At 34.7% G+C, this 23,632-nt stretch overlaps 1 long non-coding RNA gene across 12 annotated transcripts in view; it reads left to right on the top strand.

The window, feature by feature from the left end:
* The window catches only part of LOC132293939 (uncharacterized), a 29,266-nt gene extending 11,207 nt beyond the window's left edge, over nucleotides 1-18,059 (top strand). For 5 of the 12 annotated variants that reach the window (XR_009477943.1, XR_009477939.1, XR_009477934.1 and 2 more), the window contains 11 exons: nucleotides 2,854-2,933; nucleotides 3,655-3,724; nucleotides 3,872-3,966; nucleotides 7,802-7,973; nucleotides 8,099-8,255; nucleotides 8,332-14,089; nucleotides 14,208-14,298; nucleotides 14,411-14,514; nucleotides 14,590-14,649; nucleotides 17,090-17,452; nucleotides 17,695-18,059. This is a non-coding gene — a long non-coding RNA (uncharacterized LOC132293939). Of the gene's footprint in view, nucleotides 1-2,853; nucleotides 2,934-3,654; nucleotides 3,725-3,871; nucleotides 3,967-7,801; nucleotides 7,974-8,098; nucleotides 8,256-8,331; nucleotides 14,090-14,207; nucleotides 14,299-14,410; nucleotides 14,515-14,589; nucleotides 14,650-17,089; nucleotides 17,453-17,551; nucleotides 17,611-17,694 lie in introns of all 12 variants that reach the window. The other 7 variants (XR_009477941.1, XR_009477942.1, XR_009477937.1 and 4 more) reach the window with 7 other exon arrangements.
* Nucleotides 18,060-23,632: the final 5,573 nt, after the last annotated feature.

Raw genomic sequence — 23,632 nt, 5'->3', positions numbered from 1 at the left:
CCCTTATTAGGGATCATATAAGAAAATTTAACTTAGTACAGAACAATATATAAAAGCTTAATTAAATGCGTTTTTTTTTTTTTTGGTAGAAAATTGAAGAGAATAAGTCTATGCAATTAATTAAACACCATATTAATAAATACATGAAAGACATTGGCCACAAAAGATGTTTGTTCATAAAGGTTTGCCCTTTTTGGACCAGACTAAGGGCTCCGCAGACCGCCCATCCCATCTTTGCTTAATTAGAAAAACTTTTTGATCACATGAAACCAAAAATTCAATGGTTTCCACGTTTTATTCAATTCAGTAATAGTTACTCAACCAATTAGGTCAAAAAATATATTGTGTGTTTGCTTTACAATCCAAAACAACAAAAAAAAAAAAAATTAAGCAAGCTGGATTGAGTTTGTGTTGATTTGTGTTACCCAAAACATCATTAAAAAAACATGTCAAAAATATTTTGATATAAATATTTCCTTGGAATGTGAGATTAGAAGTTTGAGCTTCACAATAGATATTTGTAAATGTGTATGAATACTTATTTGAAATTTGTTACACAATCGCTTCTCATATTAGACTTATTAGACGACTCAAATATTGTTGGTTTTTTATATCTCCAAACAACACATGATAGAATTGATTTAAAAAAGAACTCATAATGTCGCTCAATAAGATTTCAATTTCCAACAGGTCTGATGCTTGCAAATTTCTTTTTATTTAACTTAAAATATGTATATTCACATCATTTGTGGATCATATGCATTATATGCACCGGTATGGGACGGTGGCATATCAGAGATGGATTAGATCAAAAAGTTAAGTCCTACCCCTTCATACGTAAGGAATGGATTAACTAAAACAGTTATATCCTACATGGATGCATGTCCTGTTAACTAAAACAGTTGAGCGACATAACAGATGTTTGCTCTATATTTTTCTGCAGTAGGAAGGATAAGGATCTAATTGAAACATTTAAATCCTAAGTAAATGTCGTGTCATGGCAATGAACAGTTGAGCAGCACTTTATTGGTTTTGGATGGAATTTATATATATATTTATGTTACCACGATATGAGCTTGAGTCTCAGGATCGATAGTTAAGGAACGTATATACATGCCACGTCATCAAAAATGACCCACAAATTTTGGTCAAATGGTCAACAGGCGATGCCACATCAGAAACAATGGCCCACAAGTTAAATGGTCAAACGGTTTAAGTTACGTAACACTTACCACGTCAGTATACCTCGAATATAAAATCGAAGACTTGAAGACCTGAGTTGGGAGTAGGACTCAGGATTACTTGGGATCCGAGGAGGTTCTTGGTTTGGTGGATGAAGTTCAGGGCTCGTCGAGTCGACCCTCGACCTAACTCATAGAGAGAGAGATACCATTTGGACTCCCATACATTTTAAACCCATCTTAATTAACATTATTTTATAATGTTAATGGGCCCCACATGTGATGTCATATGACATCACCCAACCTCTCACTTGGCCTATATAAGGAGGTGATCCAAGGCCAAGTGGAAGGCAGAGCAAAAAAGGAGGAAGAAATAACCTTTCATGGTTTTTCTCCATACATCTTCACCGAGGGAGTCAATGGTGTACTAATACACTACCATCTTCACCCTCTCTCTTCAGTTTACCTGTGTTTCCACCTCTCTCAGTCCACCTCGGATTCTATTATGTTGTTTGGATCACTCAGATTTATGTGTGATATCACCATTTATATGTATTTTATTATGTTACGAAAATGAACCCCCACAATTTGGAGACTCCACTGGGGATATCAACACAAAGTCGATGGACTCAGGCGACCATCCTTCTACAATACACCTCCAAAGCTTGAGGTTTACTACCTTATTTTGCTGAGCTCGTTCTATATTTTAATCATCTTCATTTCTTTGCATTTTCGTACTGTCAGCTGCTTTAATTATTACACCTGCTTGTTAATCACTTGCGATGATCTTCTGTTCTTCATATCTTGCGCATATATATAGTATATACACAAATATATATATATATATATATATATATATACCTTTTTTTTTTTATGACCTACGATCAGGTTAATTCAAAGACTGGTTAAAGTATCCTAGATTATTTTGACCAGCGCTCCATGAAAATTTAAGAGAATTCATGTTCTATGACATCTCCCTATTATTGATTATACAACTGCAAGCAATATCACCCACTGTTATAAAGACTACATACACCTTACCACATTAGCGTATAACGTGCGGTTCAATTTTAATTTTTAATTAGTTACATACCATTCTAGATTTGAGAGTGAGACTTTATTGTTGTAGTTTTGGAATGTAGATATATTGTCCCTGAAAGTGAATAAGGTGACTTTAATTTTGACAGGTGACTAAGAACAATAATGGTACGTTATTTTTCATGATTACATTTTTCATGGTTACATTTTCATGGTTATAGGTGATGCTATGTAACGTTTATAAAAAAATTCTCTTCGGGAACTAGTCAATTTTTTTGCCATGACTAGTTCCCGTGGATATTAATTTTTGGCTGGTTTCACAATGTTGGGTTTTTTCATATTTTAAAGTAAGAAAGGTGTTGGACTTGTCAAATATGCTTTTTTAGGGTATGAATAAAAGCTAGCAAACTCATCTATGAAAAAAACAAAGAATAGTAACTCAATGTAACATAAAATTTGATCATGTGAAACTCGAAGTGGGATGTGTCTTGAAAATTAACCAATCACTTATGGATTGCATCACATGTAAAATTATAAGCTCTTAACTTTATTATTTTTTAACTAACTCTTTTCAGAAGGCCAGAGTTGTGGCAATGAAATGGATAGTTGATCTTTCTTTCTGTCACTTTTGCAGATGAGGTCTACCATAGTGTCAATAATGGTTTGAGAGATTTGCCTGCAGTTGAGCTATCTACACTTCCTTTAATACTGAAGGTTCAAACTGATTCTTCTGTTTTATTTTTAACGTAATCTTAGTTTTCATTTTCTTCTTTAAGTGTTCTTTTTTGTTATTTATTTCTCAATCTTGAGGCATAGTGTCAATTTTTGCTTAGTATATAATATATATATAGAAAAGAATGGTACAAGAGAACTTATAATGCTGACCCTCTTAATATTAAAAACAAGGAGATGATGAAACAATGCATGAGACCGGGGCATTCCTTCTTTGGGTTTCGATTATCAGAATGTTGATGACTTTTATTTATTAGTGAGAAGTAAATTGAATTCTACAAATTAAGTAGACTAAATTCAATGTAATTTTAATAGCTTTGCATGTAAAGTAATCATCCGTATTGAATATATATATATATATATATATATATATAAAGCTCTGATATAGCATGGTGTCTAAGTGCCATTGATTTGAAAAAGCTTACAAAAATAATATTTTTGCAACCACAAGAAACCAAAATAATATTATTTTTGAATGTAATATTGTCTTTCTGATTTTTGCAACTTCTACTCCTAACATATCTTTTAATATTATTTTTGCAACTCCTACTCCTAACATATCTTTTTGAAATCATCAATATAGTATGTTTCTGGTCAAAAACAATATTACATTCAGTATCACAGTGTCAAAATTAGATACGTCTTTCTCATAGTTATGTCATTAATATTTCTAATTCCCTGTCTAATTTTCTTGACATGGCAGTCATTGCGTCACATCATGAATATCAACATCAAGATAGAAATTTGCAGCTGTCACATACCACCTTCTTCAGGTCAGATTAGTGTTTTCATGCAATATTCGGTTTCTTTTTTTGTCAAATACAATTTTGGTCTCTTATTTGCCTTCTTCTTGAACAAAAAATTCTATTTTTGTATGCTACAAGACACTGAGCTTGCTATGTTCTTGCTATTGCTGACAGTGTGACCAACATAATTCAGCCTTTGTCTCGGTTTCCTTCGCATTAGCAATTAAGAAGGGGATAAATCGCTTTTGATTGGCTAATATTCTTTAAAGGTATTGATGATTGCTTTTCTTGCTTTTTAATTTTTTATCTATTCATTTAAAATTATTCCTTATGAGTTTCATTAGTTCATCGATATATTCTACTTGTTGCATGATAGGTGAATCAACTTTGGCATATCATCATGCTGAATTATTAGCTCTTACAAATAATCGTGTTGTAATATGTTTTTATTTTGATTAATGCAAATAATTTTTTTATGTTCATGTGGAACTTTGGAGATTGAACTATTACCTATTGCTTTCTTACTGTACAAAATGGACCCATCTTGCATAATGATAGTTTACTAAAAATTTAGGATCATTCTTAGGAACCCTAGCTACATTTTGTCGAGGAATTTGTTTTAATGGAGTAGTGATGATTTTTTTTAGTACATATTACTTTTTTATTCTTTTCAAATACCTTGACTAAATTGTTATCATGTTTACCAATAATATATTTCTTGTCCATATATTTTATTTAGGTAGGTTGATGTAATATCATGGATAGAAGTTGGATAACTCAGTCAAGGTACTTCAGATTGTAGTTTGATTAGGTTACTTAATCTAATAACTACAATTTAAGAAATTTGATTTTTTATATGCATTACCATGCAAATAGGTTAAGTTCAGTATACTTGCGTGGAGTTGGAGAGTTTCTAGATATCTCATTTGAGCGACTTGGGAAGGATGGGCGTATATATTGTCCTTGTACTGATTGTGGCAATTGTATTAAGAAAACACGTTCTGAGGTGAGAGATGATTTGGTATGCAATAAGTTTATTCAATCATACACAACTTGGTTTTATCACGGGGAAGAAGTGCCGTCATCTTCTCGTTAAACTGATATACACACAACACATGAGGATATCAATGCAAACAAAAATGATGATATGCATGGACTCTTACACGAGGGTTTTGGTGTTCCAACTGAAGGGAGGGAAGAGACCAACGGAGAAAATGATCAGCATCGAAAGGTGTCAAATGAAGAGTTAGATAAATTTTATAGGCTATTGGAAGATGCAAACCAAGAGTTATATCCTGGGTGTAAAAAGTTTTCAAAGTTATCCTATGTAGTGAAACTATATTTGGTGAAGACTAAATGTAATTGGAGTGACAAATCATTTACTAATCTGTTAAAAGTGATAAAAGAAGGATTACCAGATGGCGAGACATTACCAAAAACCTTCAATGAAACAAAGAAGATGATTGGTGACCTGGGACTAAAAAATATGATAAGATTCATGCATGTTCCTCTAATTGTATGTTGTATTGGAAGGAGCACTCTAATGATGAAATGTGTTATAATTGTGGCAAGTCAAGGTAGAAAGTTTTTGATTCAGAAACTGAGGGCAATGTGAGTACATCATCCTCATCAACAAATAAAAAAATTCCTGCTAAAGTTATACGATATTTTCCTTTGAAGCCAAGACTCCAAAGATTGTTCATGTCAAGTAAGACAACTTCTTCTATGAGATGGCATGCTGAAGAGCGAATCAATGATGGATTGATGAGACATTTCGCTGACTCCCCAGCATGGGATAGCTTTGATAAAAGATACCCAACATTTTCTAGTGATCCTCGGAATGTCAGGCTTGCATTAGCAACTGATGGGTTCAACCCATTCAAGACCATGAGTGTTGCACACAGTACATAGCCTGTTTTGATACTCGTGTATAACTTACCCTCGTGGATGTGCATGAAACAGCCTTATTTTATTCAATCAACCTTGATACCTAGCCCTAAGGGACCTGGAAATGATATTGATGTCTATTTGCAGCCTTTGATAGAGGAATTAAAAGAGTTGTGGGTTGATGGGGTGGAAACTTATGATGCTTCAAGAAATGAGATGTTCTGCATGCATGCAGCATTATTTTGGACTCTTTTTGACTTTCCTAGTTATACAATGGTTTCCAGATGGAGTACAAAAGGGTATTTGGCTTGTCCTACTTGTAACAAAGACACTTGCTCTCATTTCTTAGATCATAGCAAGAAAATATGTTATGATGGGCATCGTTGTTTTCTTGAAAAAGATCATAAATATAGGCGTCGTAAATCAACATTTGATGGCATTGAAGAGGTAAGGTGTGCACCGCCTATGTTATCTGGAACACAATTGTTACATGAAACAGAGGGCCTTAAATTTCCACCATTTGGAAAGAGTGTGCATACAATGTGAAGATCGGAAGTGTGACGATCGGACGCGTCCGACGCACAATTGGAGAAAGAAGAGTATATTCTTTCAATTACCATATTGGAAGTATAATCTTTTGCGTCATAATCTAGATGTGATGCATATTGAAAAAAATATATGTGACAATATACTTCACACATTGATGAATGATCGGAAATGGAATGATGGATTAAAAGCAAGACTTGACCTACAGGATATGGGAGTAAGGCCTTCACTTCACCCACAAGAACGTGGTTCAAACAAATTTTACTTGCCTCCTGCAAGTTTGACGCTATCTTCACTTGAAAAGAGCATATTATGTCGAGTGTTGAAAAATGTTAATGTTCCAGATGGGTATGCATCTAACATTTCACGTTGTGTGAAATTGAAAGAGCGTACAATTAGTGGGTTGAAGAGTCATGATTGTCATATCTTGATGCAACAACTTCTAGCCATAGCCATTCGTAGGATATTGCCTAAGAATGTTTGCTCAGTACTTGTCGAGCTCAGTAACTTTTATCGAGAGCTGTGGTCAAAGACTCTTTGGCCTGAAGACTTGGATAAATTGGAACACCGGATTGTTTTAATACTATGTCAGTTGGAAATGATATTCCCACCTGCCTTCTTTACCATAATGGTACATTTATCTGTTCACTTGGCTCACGAGGCAAGGATTACAGGACCAGTGCAATACTGTTGGATGTATCCAATTGAGAGGTCAAGATTTTTAATGAATTTTCATTTATAGTTTGTTTATTTTTCAAAAATTCTGATATTATTAAATTTCATTCTTTATATTTAGGTACCTTATGACTTTGAAAAATTACGTGCGAAATAGAAGTCATCCCGAGGGGTCAATAGCAGAAGGTTATTTAGCGGAAGAATGCTTGACTTTTTGTTCACGCTATCTGACAAATATTGAGACGAGATTCGATAGGCCCCAAAGGAATTCCGATAATGTGCTTGATGGAGAGGAAGTGAATGATTTTGGTGCACAAGGTCGTGCCTTGGGAAAATAAGAGTTCATTAATCTAGATGAGATGACTTTGGTGCAAGCATCGGTATGTTTTGTTCAATTATCATGGAGCCGAACCATTCAACTATAGATAACGACTTGGATGTGCCTGATGATAGCACGTTTTGGACAAGAGCTGATTTGCTTGGAACAACTATAGAAGAAGATGATGATGTTGATGATGACCTTAATGAAGATGAGATTTAGGATGATTCCATATCTACTACTCAATGAATGTGAAACGTCTTTTTTGGATGTCAAATGTCTTTTTTGGATATTATAAGCTCTGATTCACCATATATATATATATATATATATATATATATATATGTATGCAACTTTGACAATAATATTGCAGTATCATATTTTGTAGCATGCACATGTATGCTTCCCGTGAAAACTGATTTAGTTTTTTTGTGTGCTTATATATTTTTAATATGTTTTGATATATTCTTGGCATATTATTGTATAAGTGTGATCAATGATTTTACCAAAACAGAATGGTTTTATATAATTTCCATTGGACAACCAAAAATACCCTTAAGTTTTGAGGTATTTTTTATTTCTTTTTATTGATTTTTCCTGGATTGTGCACTGCCATTTTTAAACAATTTGATTGCATTCTCTTAAATGAATTCTCACTTTTTTGTTTTCTTTTCCAGGAAGGATAAACAATAAGTTGACAATGAAACGAACGGTTAGTGAAGTGGAAAAAGTGAGTGAACAAAATACTAAAGCTTCAACTTCAAAATCATCCCAACCACCGCCGAAGAAGAGACGGGGTCCGACACGATGCAAGAATGTCGTAAATGCGACAACCTTATTACCATTAAGGTACATATATACAGAGATCATCTTATATAGTTTACATAATTAGACTATATTCAATATGAAGGAGAAAAAAGGATTTCTATCTTTATTTTTGTATTAAACATCTACAATTGTTAATTTTTGTTTAGGGTTAATAAGTTTGGATAGCCGATAGGCCCTAGAAGTGGTACATATACTAATTATTTGGGAACACTTTCTCGGAATGCTAATTTAGCTCCTTTGTGCTACAAAACTTGTTGGGAGATGCCTAAACGGCTGAAGGAGGATATGTGGAACGTTGTAAAGGTAAAACCCTTTAATGATATTAAAATAATTTTTATGGAAAAAGTGGATTAACATGCAGCAATTATCACATTTTCAGGGAAAGTATGATGTGGGAATCATGTCAAAACATTGGACCATATCCTCCATCGGGAAAAAAATGGAGGGAGTAGAAGTGTGAATTAAAAAGTGAATATTACTCGATTAGGGATATAGATGCAGAAAGATTGGCAAACCCACCGCCTGATGTTGAAAATGAGCTGAGACGACCCTGGTTTTTAGGCCAGCGTGTCCTATGATGAACCGAAGATTGACCCGATAACGGATCCGATATGCGGAAGCGAAAATAGAAAACAAGACTCTAAAATGTCAAAATGACTTTCCATGAGGTCGTGGAACTTAATGAGATCTGACGCGGAAGTAAAAGACAAAAAATATGACAAATAAGTCACCAGGGGCAAAATAGCCATTTCTAAAAACTGTGGACTAGGGTGCCACTAAGCACACCGCGGGAAGGACAACGAAAAACTAATCAAGATGGACTCAAGAATCACTTGATTCGGAGTCTGGATGAAGAAAATATGAAACTTTTAAGTTTCATAAAATCAAACTTTTGGGTTTGAAATCAATGCGGCAATGGTACTTTACATGGGTTGAAATGGTCCTTTTAGACCAAACTAGATGCAACTGAGCATATTATTAGAAAGACAGGAAAAATTAATGAATTTAGACTCAAGAATCACTTGATTCGAAGTCCAGACGAAGAAGATATGAAACGTCAAAGTTTTAAAAAAATCATGTTTTGGGTTTAAAAACAGTGCGGCATGGGTATTTGATAAGGGGTAAAATAGTCTTTTCAGATATAATTAGATGCAACCGTGTATACCGTTGGATAGACAAGCAAAATTTAATAAACTTAGACTCAAAAATCACTTGATTTGGAGTCCGGATGATGAAGATATGAAGCCTCAAAGTTTCAAAAAAATAGACTCACTTTTCGGGTCAAAAATTTGGGTATGAATAGTGTTGTAACAGCAAGCCACATTTGATTTTTTTCCCAGAACTGAGGTTATGAACGGACTCTTAAACGAGTTTTTCTGAAAAAACACGAAGAAGAAACCCTCCTTAAAATCATGTTTTCTACCCGACATCATGGAAGAAACAAAAAAAAAACACAATGTAAAGCCCTTAAAATGCTCTTTGAATAGCGTAGGTCAAGGTGGACCCAAAAAGCTGCTACATGAAATTTTTCAGAATCTGCCCACAACTGAGAGCAAAAACGAGTTAGAAGATAAATTTTTCTGGAAAAACACAAAGAAGAAACTTCCCTCAAAATTGAGTTTTCTATGTGATTTGCGAGATAAATTAAAAAAAACGCAATGTAGAATGCCCGAAATGCTCCTCTATGAAATTTGGTCATGGAGGTCCAAAAAGCTTCTAAAAAAAAAAACAGAAAGCTGAACTTTGCCATCGATTTTCGGCACCAAGACGAAATTTTCTGGAAAAACACGAAAAAGAAACCCCCCACTAAAATCATGTTTTCTAAGCGACCATGTCAAAAGAAGAAAATAAAACTGATGTGAAAGGTCCAGAATGCCCTTAGATCAGATTATGCAAAAAAAATGCGAAATGAATTCACAAGAGGCTCAAAACACAAATGATAAGGTTTTGCCCGGAAACGACCATGCACGCAAACGTAACTTACCTATTTGGACGGGCTACAATAGTCCACGACTTAAAAATACCACCGATACAAAATTCGACCTCCCAACGGGCAAAAAGGCAAAAATGGAACTTGGAATGAAAACTCGGAATCCAGAAATACAAAACGGGATTAAATGACCGTTTGGCCCTTGGCCACACTTCAAACATGATTTATAAGACCCTATGAAAGAATGAAAACGGAATTCCCACACCCGATGCAACCATGGTGAGACAATGACTTGGCATTTTTTAATATTTTCCTAATATTTTAAGAAGTTAGAAGTTACAAAAAATTCAATATACATGTCAATGGCCTTCGGCCTCATTTCATACATGTTGAATACATTGAAAGGAGTGTACTTAAGTACACATTACATACATGGAATCAAAGAATACAACTTTTACATATAAGTCTACAAAATGACATTCATGTTAACATTTGCATGAAATGGAAACTTAAAAGCTACACGATATCCAAGGAATGCTAAGCATCACGAATCAAGTTTTCATACCTGAAATATGCCCCAGTAACGTAGGGGTGAGCAACATAAAGCTACTCGTAGGAGATGAGCATGCATCGACTTAACATTTTACAATTTCATCACCTTAAGGTGAAACATGTCAAAGGGGCTCATGCCACCTAACGTCTATGTCAAAGTGAGACTCAGGGCGCATCCTAAGCTATCATGGAGCATAAGCAATAAGAATCATGATACATATACACATATGAAACAAGTCAAGTTTGGGATAATCCAAAGAACACGATAAGAATTATATACGGAATCAAGAATAAGGCATAATATCTATGCAAGTATACAAGGATGGAACATTCCATATAACATGACAATAAGTATGCTCGGACATATGTTAACAAGAATTACATTATCGATGCAATTAACATGACAAGGAGTATACTTGAAATCACGAATGGGGCATAATATCTATGTTCCAATTGAATCTATAGGATCAATCCTAAACTACATTAGAACATTAAAACACAAATTACAATTTCAATGCCATCTAACCAACATTAGAACTTCTAATACAACGCATAAAGCATGATTTCTCTAAGTTAACATCTTGCAACTTAAAATGGGAAATCAACAAAGAAACAAGTCACAACATCATCTAGTTATCAACTTGAAATGAAATGCGAAATCAAATAAAGTGAATACATAGACGTCACGCCAGATCAAACCGACAATATGGTTACTTTAGGGTTACTAGCTCATGGGTAACCTCCCTATGTGCGCACTAGACTATATAGATGGACTATCCCCCGTACTAGAATCACGTTCTAACCGTAGCCAAACAACGACATTCCCAAGTTTTCAAAATTAACAAATTGTGCAACAACGTATATATCAACATGTATATACAAGATAATCAATTATCAACCATGCACAACCAAATTTGGAAACCTATACAATACATGCTCTAAGTCCACAACTAATATGATATGATGGATGTCGAATCTTCAGTGTGCGATTCGTTACACGCTATGCATGAAAGATGTTAAATATGAAGTGTACAAATCATTACACAAGGCAACAGTATATTCAATAAGGAAAACATATTCTCATGAGTATAAACATAGCAACTATGTTATCCAATGCTCAAAACATAACCAAATGAATATACAACAAATCCAAGTCCATGATTTGAATATAGAAACCACTTCTAAAACACAACTAGATCATAGAGCAAATTGATAGAACTTAAATAGATAAACACAATTAAATTCTCTAGATTCCGATTCAATTCCAAAGAACCTCAATTTAATACATGTTAAAGGACATGGCATGGTCATCACCTATATCCATTCTAAAACTTAATTAGGTTGTTGGAACAACAAAGTAGAACTTTAATTAAATTATACTAATTTAAATTCCAAGATTCTAAAACAACTTTTAATAGTCCCAAATTAATATATGCTAGTAAACAAGTCATGATCAATACAATTATCAAGTTAAAAACTTAATTAAGCTAATGGGACCATTAAATAGATTTTAATTAATTCTTTTAATTAAAATTTCTAGATTTTCAAATTTAACCAAATGCTCTCAATTTAACATATCTTAGAGAACATGCCAAGGACTAATGAAATATCACATTACAAGTTTATTTCATTTAATTTACGACCATGTGAATTAAACTTTAACTAAAGTTAAATATAAAATAAAAGTCGCAATTCTCATACAATTAATCCTAATTTAATATACGTGAACAACTATACCAAAGCCTAATTTTCTAACATGCCACAAATCAATTCCAAGTTGTATATCACCATGAGGATTAAATCTTAAATAAGGAAATTAATTAAATGAAAGGTTTCAAAACCTCACCGAATATTCTAAATCAAATATATGTGAAGCTATATGGCATATAGATCAAGAATATCAAGTCGGAATTCAAATGGAGTAAATAGTGCACTCAGGGCAAATTAATTAATCAAGTTAATTAATAATTACTAATTTTTCAAAACAATTCCGATTTCTCTCAATTTAATTTATGTTGAAGAGTATGTTAGGGCCTAATATAATATACTAACACATATTGATTTCAAGCTAGTTAAGGCCATGTGAATTAATCTTTCACCTAAGATAAATATTAAATAAAAGCTTTAGTACTTATTTAAATGGTCTAATTTTAATACACGACTATGAGCATATAATGGGGCAATATAATATCATGCTATATGTTTAAACCAAGTCATGACCAATCGGAAAAATTAGATCCCGTACAAAAAAAATAAATAATGAAATCTCTAGATTTTATATTTAATCATGCAAACAAGTAGTATAAGCATCACAAGCATACTATATAATAAGAATTTAAATATAGAACATCCCCTACCTCAATTTGAGATGAAAAAATTAAATTCCTACTGAAACGAAAGTGCTCCGAATCCGACGATACCGAGAGGTTTTGTCGGGGACAACACTGTGAACAAGAATCTGCAAGAAACCCCATAAAAATCCCAACTTGACTCCAAACCCGAACTCAAAAAATCGTTGGAAATGGATTCTAATAAGGGCATAAGATGCGCAGCGTCAAGACAAGCATTAAACGTTAAGGCCGAAGACTTTTCATCAAAGAAAAGTGAACCAAAAGAGGAGAGAGAAGATGGCAGCCTTGGAAGGTTGTGGGACCTGGTCCAGAACATGTGGGGAAGAAGAAGAAAATTATGTTTTAATTTTTTAAAACCCCCTCTTTATAGAAAATCACAAAAAGTGCCCTGAAAGGGCCCCGCCGGATCTGGAAAAGTGGATTTTGAGCAGATGCACTCAAATGAAAAAACTCCATAGACGAAAAAGATTCAAAATGAGAAAATATGAACAACGAAAGAAACGGCGTCAAAAACTGAGTCCCGAGCAGAAAGTTATGCCCCGAACAAGTTCGGCAGCAACGGGGGCCAGAAATCCCTAAAACTGGGGAAAACGACCAGAAGGAAATTCTGAGAGTCCACGACTCGACGAAATGTGAAAATGAATCCCGTATGAGGATCCAGGCTCCAGACGAGACATTTTGCGATAACTTTCGTTAATTGCATAATGATCCCTACAAAAAGGGTTAACTGCGAAACTGCCCCAGAATGAAAATATCTTCCAAAAGATGTTTTCTTAGATACCCTTGAAATAAAATATCTTCAAAAGATATTTACGAAAAACACCCCAAGAAATGAAAAAGATTCTAAAGAATTGTGCATCCATCCCCCTGTGGGCACCGGAGCAACCAGAGTACTTTCTTGCAAAAGTAAAGATACGTATTTTGAGAAAACCACTCAAGATGAAGGCACGTGAAGTCAAAAACCAACTCTGAGCATGAGAAGCGAGGTTGTGCCAAAAATTAATAAACGAAGATAAGACAGAATAGGGAAAAGGACGAAATAACGTATAGTATCGAAAAATGAAAAATGTGAAAATGACTTAGTCCTCAAAGGAAATTGTCAATCCACAGAAAAGAGTCTCAGGAACCAATTCCGAGCACTCGAGATGACACTAAGCGACACGAAATAGAGCTCAGAAAAAAAAATTAAACGAAAAAAATTCATTCGTAAAATTTCAGAAAAAAGGAAAGGAAGGCAAATGACCGGGTCGTTACTGGAGCATTGGGAATTTTTGGTTAGGCATTGGGGTACGCCTATTGCGAAGGTAATCCTCTATCTACCAATTTTATTTAAAGTCAATGAGTTGAATTTATAATTTACCTGCTTTCAGTCATTATTTTAGGTGGAATGTTAGAACGTTTACTTTTTCTCACTTTTTGTAGGAGGTCAGTAAAAAAACATAAAGAACGTCGTGGGAAGCAGACAATGATGCATACTACAGGGACAAAATGCTTTGCACGTGTTTCTGTCGAGGTTAGTTGAAGTTTTGGCAATATAAATTATTTCAGTTCTTATGTCATTGAATGATTATAAATGTTAGTGGTAAATAATAATATATATCACAATATCTATGTTTCTTTTATAGATTGAGGAAGACGAGGTATTCAGCTTTCTCTTACAGATTTATTCATTCGCACACATGTAAATAAGGATGGCAAAGCTACTGATGATGCTACTTCGGAGATGATTGTAAGTTTTCATGCTTCTATTTTGCAAAAAGGGGGTCACGTGCCTTGAAATGACCAATTTTTAAACTCTTTGCAGTGTATTAGGGGGTCACATACCTTAAAGTGACCAATTTTTAAATCATCGGCCCGTGTGGAGGTATTTTAATTTCATTGTTTATCATCGGCCCGTGTGGAGGCAATTTACTTTCTTGTATTTGTTGAAAAGCATGGGAGTATGGGATCATTGTATGTGGAGGCTTCTTGTTGATTGATTTGTGTTGTGGAGAAGTATTTGCTATTTGTTGTTTGTGTTAATGTGTCAATCATATTCTCCCCAACATGTATTTAATTTCCATTAACACTTGTACTCTATTTGTTCTCTCATCTTTTCTTCGTTTCTAAGTTTTATTGCTTCATCCTTGTTCTACCCCTAGTAATTCTTGGGAAATTATGGACACAATGTGAAGTTGTTTACATTTTTAGATTTCTGGTTCTGTTGAAGTTGTGTTCAGTTTATTAAATTCTACTATATTGACATTGAGTTCATTTTCTAAAATTCTACTTCTATTTATGACCTTGCTGGTGTGTACTATTACTGCTATATTGGGATTGTCATTGAGTTCTTCTTTGAACATCCCGTGCTTGTCCTTGAATATGTTAAACACATCTGTTGAAATCCAAAATTGTTGGTTGAGAACTGATTGATAACTCAAAAATCACAATCAAGTTAGGGTAGGAGGAAAAGAAAATACACTTCACCATTTAATTCTTGGGAAATTAAATCATTCATACAAGATAGAAACACACCAAGGAGACATTCATTGATTTTACGTTTTTTTCTTCCTTTTGTTGATTTCTTGAGATTCAAGTTTTTGAAGATTTTGTGGAGACCAATAATGGAAAGGGAAAGTATGTTCTGATTCTAAAACTCCATCTGGAATCTCAAATCTAATTACAAAATATTGCAATAATAAGAATGGAGGAAAAATTTGGATAGAAAATCAAATGAAAGAAATCAAGATGATGATAATAATATATCCTTTAATTTGAACCTCAAAACACTTCGTTAAGTTTGCCCGGATTCTTCTCGCGCCAGAAGCTGCGTGGTTTAAGAGAGCCAGTAGATAGAAGACCTACAATTTTTTTGGAATTTAGAAGTGACAAGATGTGATGCTGGGGATTTTTTATTTTTTTCTCTGGAAAAGAAATGATGTTGGTGATTTAATAAGTTTGAGGTTTTGAAGTATATATATATATATATATATATATATATATATATATATATATTTGAAGAGAAGTTTTAGGGATGTAAAGAGGAGGTTAGTGGAATACGAATATCACTAGCCTTAATTTATCCTTTAGTTGTTTGTAAAATTCTCCCACATTCCTATCAGCATAGAGATTTTGCACATTTTCGTTTAATTTATTGTCTAATTAATCCTGATGTCATAGCTCACAATATTATGCAATAGGGTGTTCTGGAATCTGGACCACTAGGTTATTAATGTCTTTCAAGAAACTTGGGCTGCGCGTCGAGTTTAAGGTGTACCTATTTGGTTTAAAGAAATTGAACTTGTATGAATGATTTTAAGAAAATACCTATTTGGTTTAAAGAAATTGAACTTGGTCGTTAATACCATTTAATTCTTGGGAAATTATTTACATTTTTAAATTTCTGGTTCTGTTGAAGTTGTGTTCAGTTTATTAAATTCTACTATATTGACATTGATTTCATTTTCTAAAATTCTACTTCTATTGTATGACCTTGCTGGTGTGTACTATTACTGCTATATTGGGATTGTCATTGAGTTCATTTTTTGAATTTTACAACTCAATTTGAAAAAAGGTAAGAAAATTTACATTTTTAGATTCTGGTTCTATTGAAGTTGTGTTCAGTTTATGAAATTCTACTATGTTGAAATTGAGTTCATTTTATGAAATTCTACTTCTATTTGTATGACCTTGTTGCTGTGTGCTACAACTGCTATATTGGGATTGAAATTGAGTGAATTTTTCGAAACTGTATTGCTTCCCATTGTCAACATGTTGCTGATTAGTGCCCTAAATTCTTCAATTTAACGTGTTCCTCTCAACCCTAATCATCGAAGTCTAAAAACAAAATAGAAAAACATCTTTCAAAGGCACACCTCTGTTTAGTTTTCAAAGTTTCAGAATGTACTATTTTATGTAGCGTTTGAAGCAATGAATCAATGCAATCTATGATATAGTAATCACAAAACTGAGTCTAGAAAAAACTGTAGTGCTTCACATTTTCACTAAAGTTCATTTTACTGGTTGCAATTCTTCACAAAGAGAGTGTTTTTATTTTATTAAATCTTCCTCATAAATCTTCATAATAGTGGAATGGAAGAATAATAATAACACCATCTATAATGAGAAAACAAGGTCACTCAACATCCTAATTCACAAAATCACAGGACAGAATGGCAAGTATATTATTTAAAGTCCATAATAGTAATTATATGTATAACAGTTTCTGGATTCTTGTTCTATCATTCATTTCATTATATTTGTCTGGATGTTTCATAGCAGTATGTCATGGTAGTTCAAACTTTTTTTTTTTTTTTTTTGGCAAGAAAACATAAAAGTACTTCAAAAAAGTTACTCTGACTCTCCTATTGGCACTTCCAATGATTTTTGCTCCATTGTGAGGGGAGAAGAGATAACTGGTCGTGTGCGGATGCTTGGCTTCGGGCCTACACCAAGCGATGTTTGGGGGCCCTCTCCTAGTAAAGCTGAACTGATTAATAATGCAAAAAAAATCTGATGAGGAGGCACGTGCTGCACTCGTAAAGTTGCAGGAGACCATTTCAAAAATGCAAGCCGACTATGACAAGTAGTTGGAAAATTTACGAGCCAACTATGATGACAAGTTGGAAAATTTACAACAACAGGTGGCTATGCTAATGCAGATGCAACAACAAAATTGTAGTGGACAGGTATATTTATTATTAGTTTTATTCTTTACTAAATATATGTACTTATGCCAAGATTTTATGTATTTTGTTTTCTTATTTTGAATGGTTCTGATTCGTTAGATGCTCCTCCTAGAGTATCCCCAAATTCATTATCTAGTCGTGTTGCCAATTCAGTTAAGGTTATGAACTTTTAATTTCTCTTATATATATGTTAAATTTTCATTTATTATAATGTGTGCGTAATGAATTTATAAAAAATGTAGGGTAATTCAAATCAAATGCGCAAGAAGACTTGTTGAAGTTGAAGAAGGGGTCGTGGCTGTGCTTTTTGAATTTCCTTCGCCTTGGATGGGTTCTTTTTGAAAAACTTGTACTACATTTGTCAAAAATTGTTAATTCTTTTTGTCTGACATTTAGTAGCGTTATTTAGACAATTTGGATGGTATATTAGCAGGTTAACTTGTGGTTGTATTAGTATACATTTTTGCTTTTTGGTTGACGTTTACCAGCTTAACTTGTGGTTGTATTAGGAGCTAATTTTGATGGTAATTTTCATATTGGCAGGGTTAACTTGTGGTTGTATTATGTAAAAATAATATGGAAGGTATTTTTATATTAACTTGTGTTATATTGGATGACATTTAGTAGTTGGTAGTATTGATATGTTTTTTCCAAAAATTATAAGGGTAAAAAAAAAAAAAAAAAAAAAAAAAAAAAAAAAAAAATATCCCTTTACCGGCGCTCTTTTAAGAAGCGCTGGCATAGGGAGGGAGGAAAAAAAAATAAAAAATAAAAAATTCAAATTACCCTTTACCGGTGCTTTACCAAAAAGCGCTGGTAAATACACTCTACCAGCGCTTTTGCAAAAAGTGCTGGTAAATACTCTATCTTAGCGCTTTCTGGAAAAGCGCCGGTAAAAGCCTACCGACACTGGATTTGCCAGCGCTTTTTGGTAAAAGTCAGAACTATTGTAGTGTTATCCCAAAAATAGGTTAATTCAGCCAAATAAGAGTTTAAAAGAAGCAATCTCAAGTTGAATGGAAGAAAGAAGCAAAGTGGAAGCAAAGTGGAGGAAAACCAGCAAGTTCGATTGATCTCAAAATTACTTCGATCGATCAGAGCAAGATCAATCTGGCCTCATCAAGATGGATCCAAGCAATTGTCCTTATCCAAAAGATCTCACCATCTTCGATCGATCCAACCTTTCTCAGATCAATTGAAATTATTCGATCTTATCCACACATACCACCCCACCTACCACTCTTGTCTTTTTCTTAAAATATCTCAGAGATTTGTCTTTATTCAAAAAGGTGCCGCCAAGGATGATTGATCTTTGCAGCATTCGATGGATCTTACCAATGTCTGATCGTTCTCATCACAGTTCGATCAATGAACATCCTCAAGTCCGAATTAAAACAAAGTCCAACTCATTAAAAGTTGGCTCATGGTGTAATCATTGCAAGGACCCTAGTGCACGAATCCAGACCATTGGGTATGACATTTGAGCCTCCTATATAAGGATTTTGGGCCATTCATATCTTCATATCTTCATTAGACATATCATATCTCATATCTTGGAGAGGAGGCTAGAGACTAGAGAGCTTTTACACATCTTTGGGAGTTCTTCCATTCTTCTAGGGTTTCCATAAAGAAAGAGGTCATTCCTACCATAGAGATAGCCCTTGAGGGTTGAAGGACTACTTCAATAAGTGACTAGACATTTACTTGGGGCTAGAGTAGTCCCTAAGTTTGCTTCCTAGACCTAGTGTTTTGTATATTTTTGGGGATTTACTTATAACAAATGTTTTGATCTTGGATTTATATATATATCTTGTGGTTTCTACTTGATGTGTATGGATTAATGCTTTCAATTGGATTGTCTATTTCTAATCATATGACTATGTATGCTAGAATGGATAATTTATGTGTTTTTCTCTAGATTTAATGGAATTTATGCATGTCTATTTGTATGGATGAAGTTAATCTAGTGATGATCAAAACAAAGTGCTTAATTGAATACTTTTGTAATGGTTCACACTTGTTTCTTGATGGATTGTGCCACACCTTTAGCTTACTTAGTTTAATTTCCATGTCTTTAGTGTAGATGTAGTATAGTTGCTTTAGATTCATAGATAGATGGACAATCTATTTTTGTTCCTTGGTATTCTATACTTATAAATGCAAAGGGTGTATGTTTCTAGATAGTTGTGTGTGCATAAATTATGGTTTCATTGAATGGATTTTGGTCTCATTTGATAGGTTGTGCTTTCCATTTGAATTGGCTAGACAATCTATACTTATTTTCCATCCATACCTAGTTTCAATTAATGTCACACACACACACAAGTTACAATTCAATTTCTCCATTAATATGCAATTGCTTGTGTCTAGTGAAGTTAAGCTTAGTGGTGAGCTCTAATACCACAAGTCCTCTCCTCTATATCTTTTTCCTTACTTTCTAAATTGTTACCTTTTACTTGCATTAATTTCAATTGCATTGTAGTTTAATTTAATCAACCAAACAAATCATCTTTTGATCACTTGCCCTATGACGACGGCCGTTCCAATACGCCAAACTAAATGTAGTGAATGTGTGGTTCAAGAAAAGCCTTTTATGTCAAATTTAAATTTATAAAAACCACTACCAACACCACTACTAACGTAGCAAGAGTGAGTAGGGATCGTCCCAAGGGATTATACGTGTTGGAATTTCAACTTCGACTCTAGCGTACCAAATGATTGCAAAAGAGAGTTGGGTTGGTTGATTAAGCTAAATTGAATTTAACTAAATAAAATAATATGAAGTAAACAAGAGAGAGAGAGGTCTTGGGGTGTAGAGATCACCACCAAGTAATACTATTCCAAACCATAATCAAGTGACTAATGAGGGAAATGAATGTGTTGCAACAATGTTATGTGTGTAAAAGACATTCAATTGGTAAGGGTGACTCAACAAGTGTATAAATTGTCTCAATCAACATGTGTGAGGCCACAATACATCTATTGGTAGAGGAATATATTGTCTAAACATAATGTGAAGATAACAAAATAACAATTCAAGTCATTGAACCTTTCATTAAGCTCATAGTCCAAGCAATCCATAAGGATGATTTAGTTAAACATGCATTATCTAAACATCATGTGAGAGGTACAAAATATCTATTGGGAGAGGAATAAATTGTCTAAACACACGTGAAAGATACAACATATCATAACTAGTCATTAATCCTTCATTAAGCTCACAATCCACATACAACACAATATTAGAGGAATATGCCATTTGGACTCACAAGCATGGAACATCAAACATCAAGAGTAGATTGTCCTCCCATCTAACATTACACTACCACTACACTAAATCTACACTACTAGCATGAAAATAAAGCTATCTAGACTAGGGGAGAGGCACAAACCATCAAGAATAGGCATAAACCATCAAATGAACCAAAATAGCATTCATTAAGCATATCATCTTGATAATCTCTAGATCTATAGCATCAATACACATAGACATGCATCAAAAACACTAAATCTAGGGATAAACACATGAATATCCTACTCTAGCATACATAGACATATGGATAGAATAGAATAGTCAATTGGAAGCATTAAACCATACAAACCATGAAATAATCAAGATTTATATATACATGAATATCAAGATGTATCATATAACACTAATCCCTCAATAATACACAAGATTAGAGTATAGAAAGCATGCTTGGGGCTAACTCTAGCCCCAAGAGGATGTCTAGCCATTCATGGTAGTGATGATCCAACCCTCAAGGGCTAACTCCATGGCTGCTCCTTGTTGGTGAAGATCTCCTCCAATGGTGCTCTAGCTTCCCTCCTTCCTCCTCTCCAAGAATAGCCTCCAAGATGATTTTCAATGTGTGATAAGAGACTCTCTCCAAAAAGTGTATCATATTCCTTATATAGGTAGGTCAAATACACCCCATGATGAGCTGTGGTCGTGCAAGGCATATTCTCCAATGATTGGATGAAGGACGGAATAAATGAGCTGGACTTTAACTTTTTCTCGCTGGAGGAAGTTCGATCGATCGAACCTTAACTTGGATCGATCGAAAATGGGTTCGATCGATCGAACTGCATCTTGGATCGATCGAAGTGGTCTGACTCCTCCGGATAAGGACAAGGCTGAGATATTTCGAAGATATTTATGGGGAAAAGGACAAAAGTGGTTGGTAGGCGTACAGCTGTGGATAAGATCAATCATTTGAATAGGACAAAATAGGGTTCGATCGATTGAAGGTGATGTTCGATCTATCGAACTTGGAATTTCAGCAAAGGCCAAGGTTGGATCTATCGAGAAGTACTGTGATCGATCATAGATGTTCGATCCATCGAACTCTAAGTTGGATCGATCGAACTTTTCAGCTGCACAACTTGATTCCTTTTTGCTCATTTCTTTCTCCACTTTGCTCCCTCCTTTAGTTTATCTCAGGATTGCTTCAATTAAGCTCTTATTTGGCTGAGTTAGCTCAATTTTGGATTAGTGCCTGAAAATATAAATAACACGTAATAAGTCTAAAACGGCAAAGTAAGATAGATAAAGGTACTAGAATGCTTAAGCTTAACGGGTTTAAATGCGCACTTTTCAGTGCTCATCACCCTACTAACCCTATATTTTGTTTCCATTGCAAACACGCCCACAATCCCTTGAGACGATCACTACTCACCTTAACTACATTTTTAGTTAGAGGTAGTAGTGGCGTTTATAAATTTAAAACTTGGCCACATTGCACACTCACATTCTTAGTGCATTCTTAAATGTTGGCCCTCCCGACAGCCACCAAGTTTTTGGCACTGTTGCCGGGTATTGAATTGGCAATGCCGTGTTTTGGGAATAAATAGGAATTAGTACTCTTTTGATCGTGTCTTTCCTTTTCTTTATTTTTGTTACTTATTGTGTTTATTCTTGATTGGCTAGGTGCATTGAGCTAAGAGAGAGTCAAGCAAAGGGAATTAAAGAGCAAAGGAAGCAAGGAAGCCAAGTGAAGCTAAGCAAAAGCATAAAGGGCTAAAATTTAAAATTTGCAAAGCATAGCAAGGCTTGAAAATCGAAAATGAATTGAAGTTGCTTAAGGACCCTTTGTGAGATCTTTCTAACTCAATCTCTAGTTAAATTGTCGGCCTACGTGGTGGCAAGTTTTTAAATTCTTAGATAAATTGTCGGCCTGCGTGGTGGCAAGTTTTTAAATTCTTAGATAAATCGTGAGCCCGCGTGGAGGCAATTTAATTTTCTTTGCATATTGTTTAAGCATGGGAGTATGGGACTAATGTATGTGGAGAATGTTTGTTGATTGATTTGTTATGGGGGAAAAGTGATTGTTATTTGCATGTTTGCTAGTGCATGCATGGTCGTAGGTCATTGAATCCAACTCTTGTCCCTCCTAATTTGTGTCTTGAATTGGTTGTTCGTAATCCTAGGGGAAGAGGTAGTTCGCATCACTCCATTTCACCAATGGAGGAATTGAATGACGACCATGTGGAGGACCTTGGTCCTTTCTCAACTTCCCACTTTACGCTTGTAAATATTTTAGAAAACTTTCACTGTGGCGACCCTGGTTTTTAGGCCAGCGTATCTTGTGATGAACCGTAAGGATGATCCGATAACGGATCCGAATGCGGAAGCGAAAATAGAAAGCAAGACTCTAAGAAGTCAAAGTGACCTTCCATGTGGTCGTGGAACTCAACAAGAACTGATGCGGAAGCAAAAGATCGAAAATATGACAAATTAGCCCCCAGGGGCAAAATAGTCATTTCTGAAAACTATAGATTTAGGTGCCACCGAGTACACCGCTGGAAGGACAATGAAAAACTAATCAAGATGGACTCAAGAATCGCATGATTCGGAGTCCGGACGAAGTAGAAATGGCATGACGAAGAAAAACGAGCACTTAAGGTAAAAAGGGTAAACTGGTAATTATCCAGGAAGAACCGGGTGCAACCGAGCATACCGTTGGAAAGACAGCGAAAAATTAGTCAAGTTAAAAAAAAAAATTCACTTGAATCGGAGTCCGGACGAAGGAGAAAAGCCCAAAAGAAGAATTGACGTCGCGGTGGCCCGACGAGGGGCCATGGCGCACACGGCGCCCATGCGCGAGCCCACCGGCGTGCATGCCGGCGCCCAAGGACAGGGCTGGTGGCAGCCCTTGGCTGCTGCTACATTTTTTTTTG

The sequence above is a fragment of the Cornus florida genome, unplaced genomic scaffold (assembly GCF_030987335.1).
Source record: "Cornus florida cultivar Cherokee Brave unplaced genomic scaffold, ASM3098733v1 CherokeeBrave_3.0.0_Hap2_Chr01, whole genome shotgun sequence".
NCBI lineage: Eukaryota > Viridiplantae > Streptophyta > Magnoliopsida > Cornales > Cornaceae > Cornus > Cornus florida.
The sequence above is the reverse complement of the archived record's forward strand: the minus strand, read 5'-3'. Positions and strand labels throughout refer to the sequence as shown.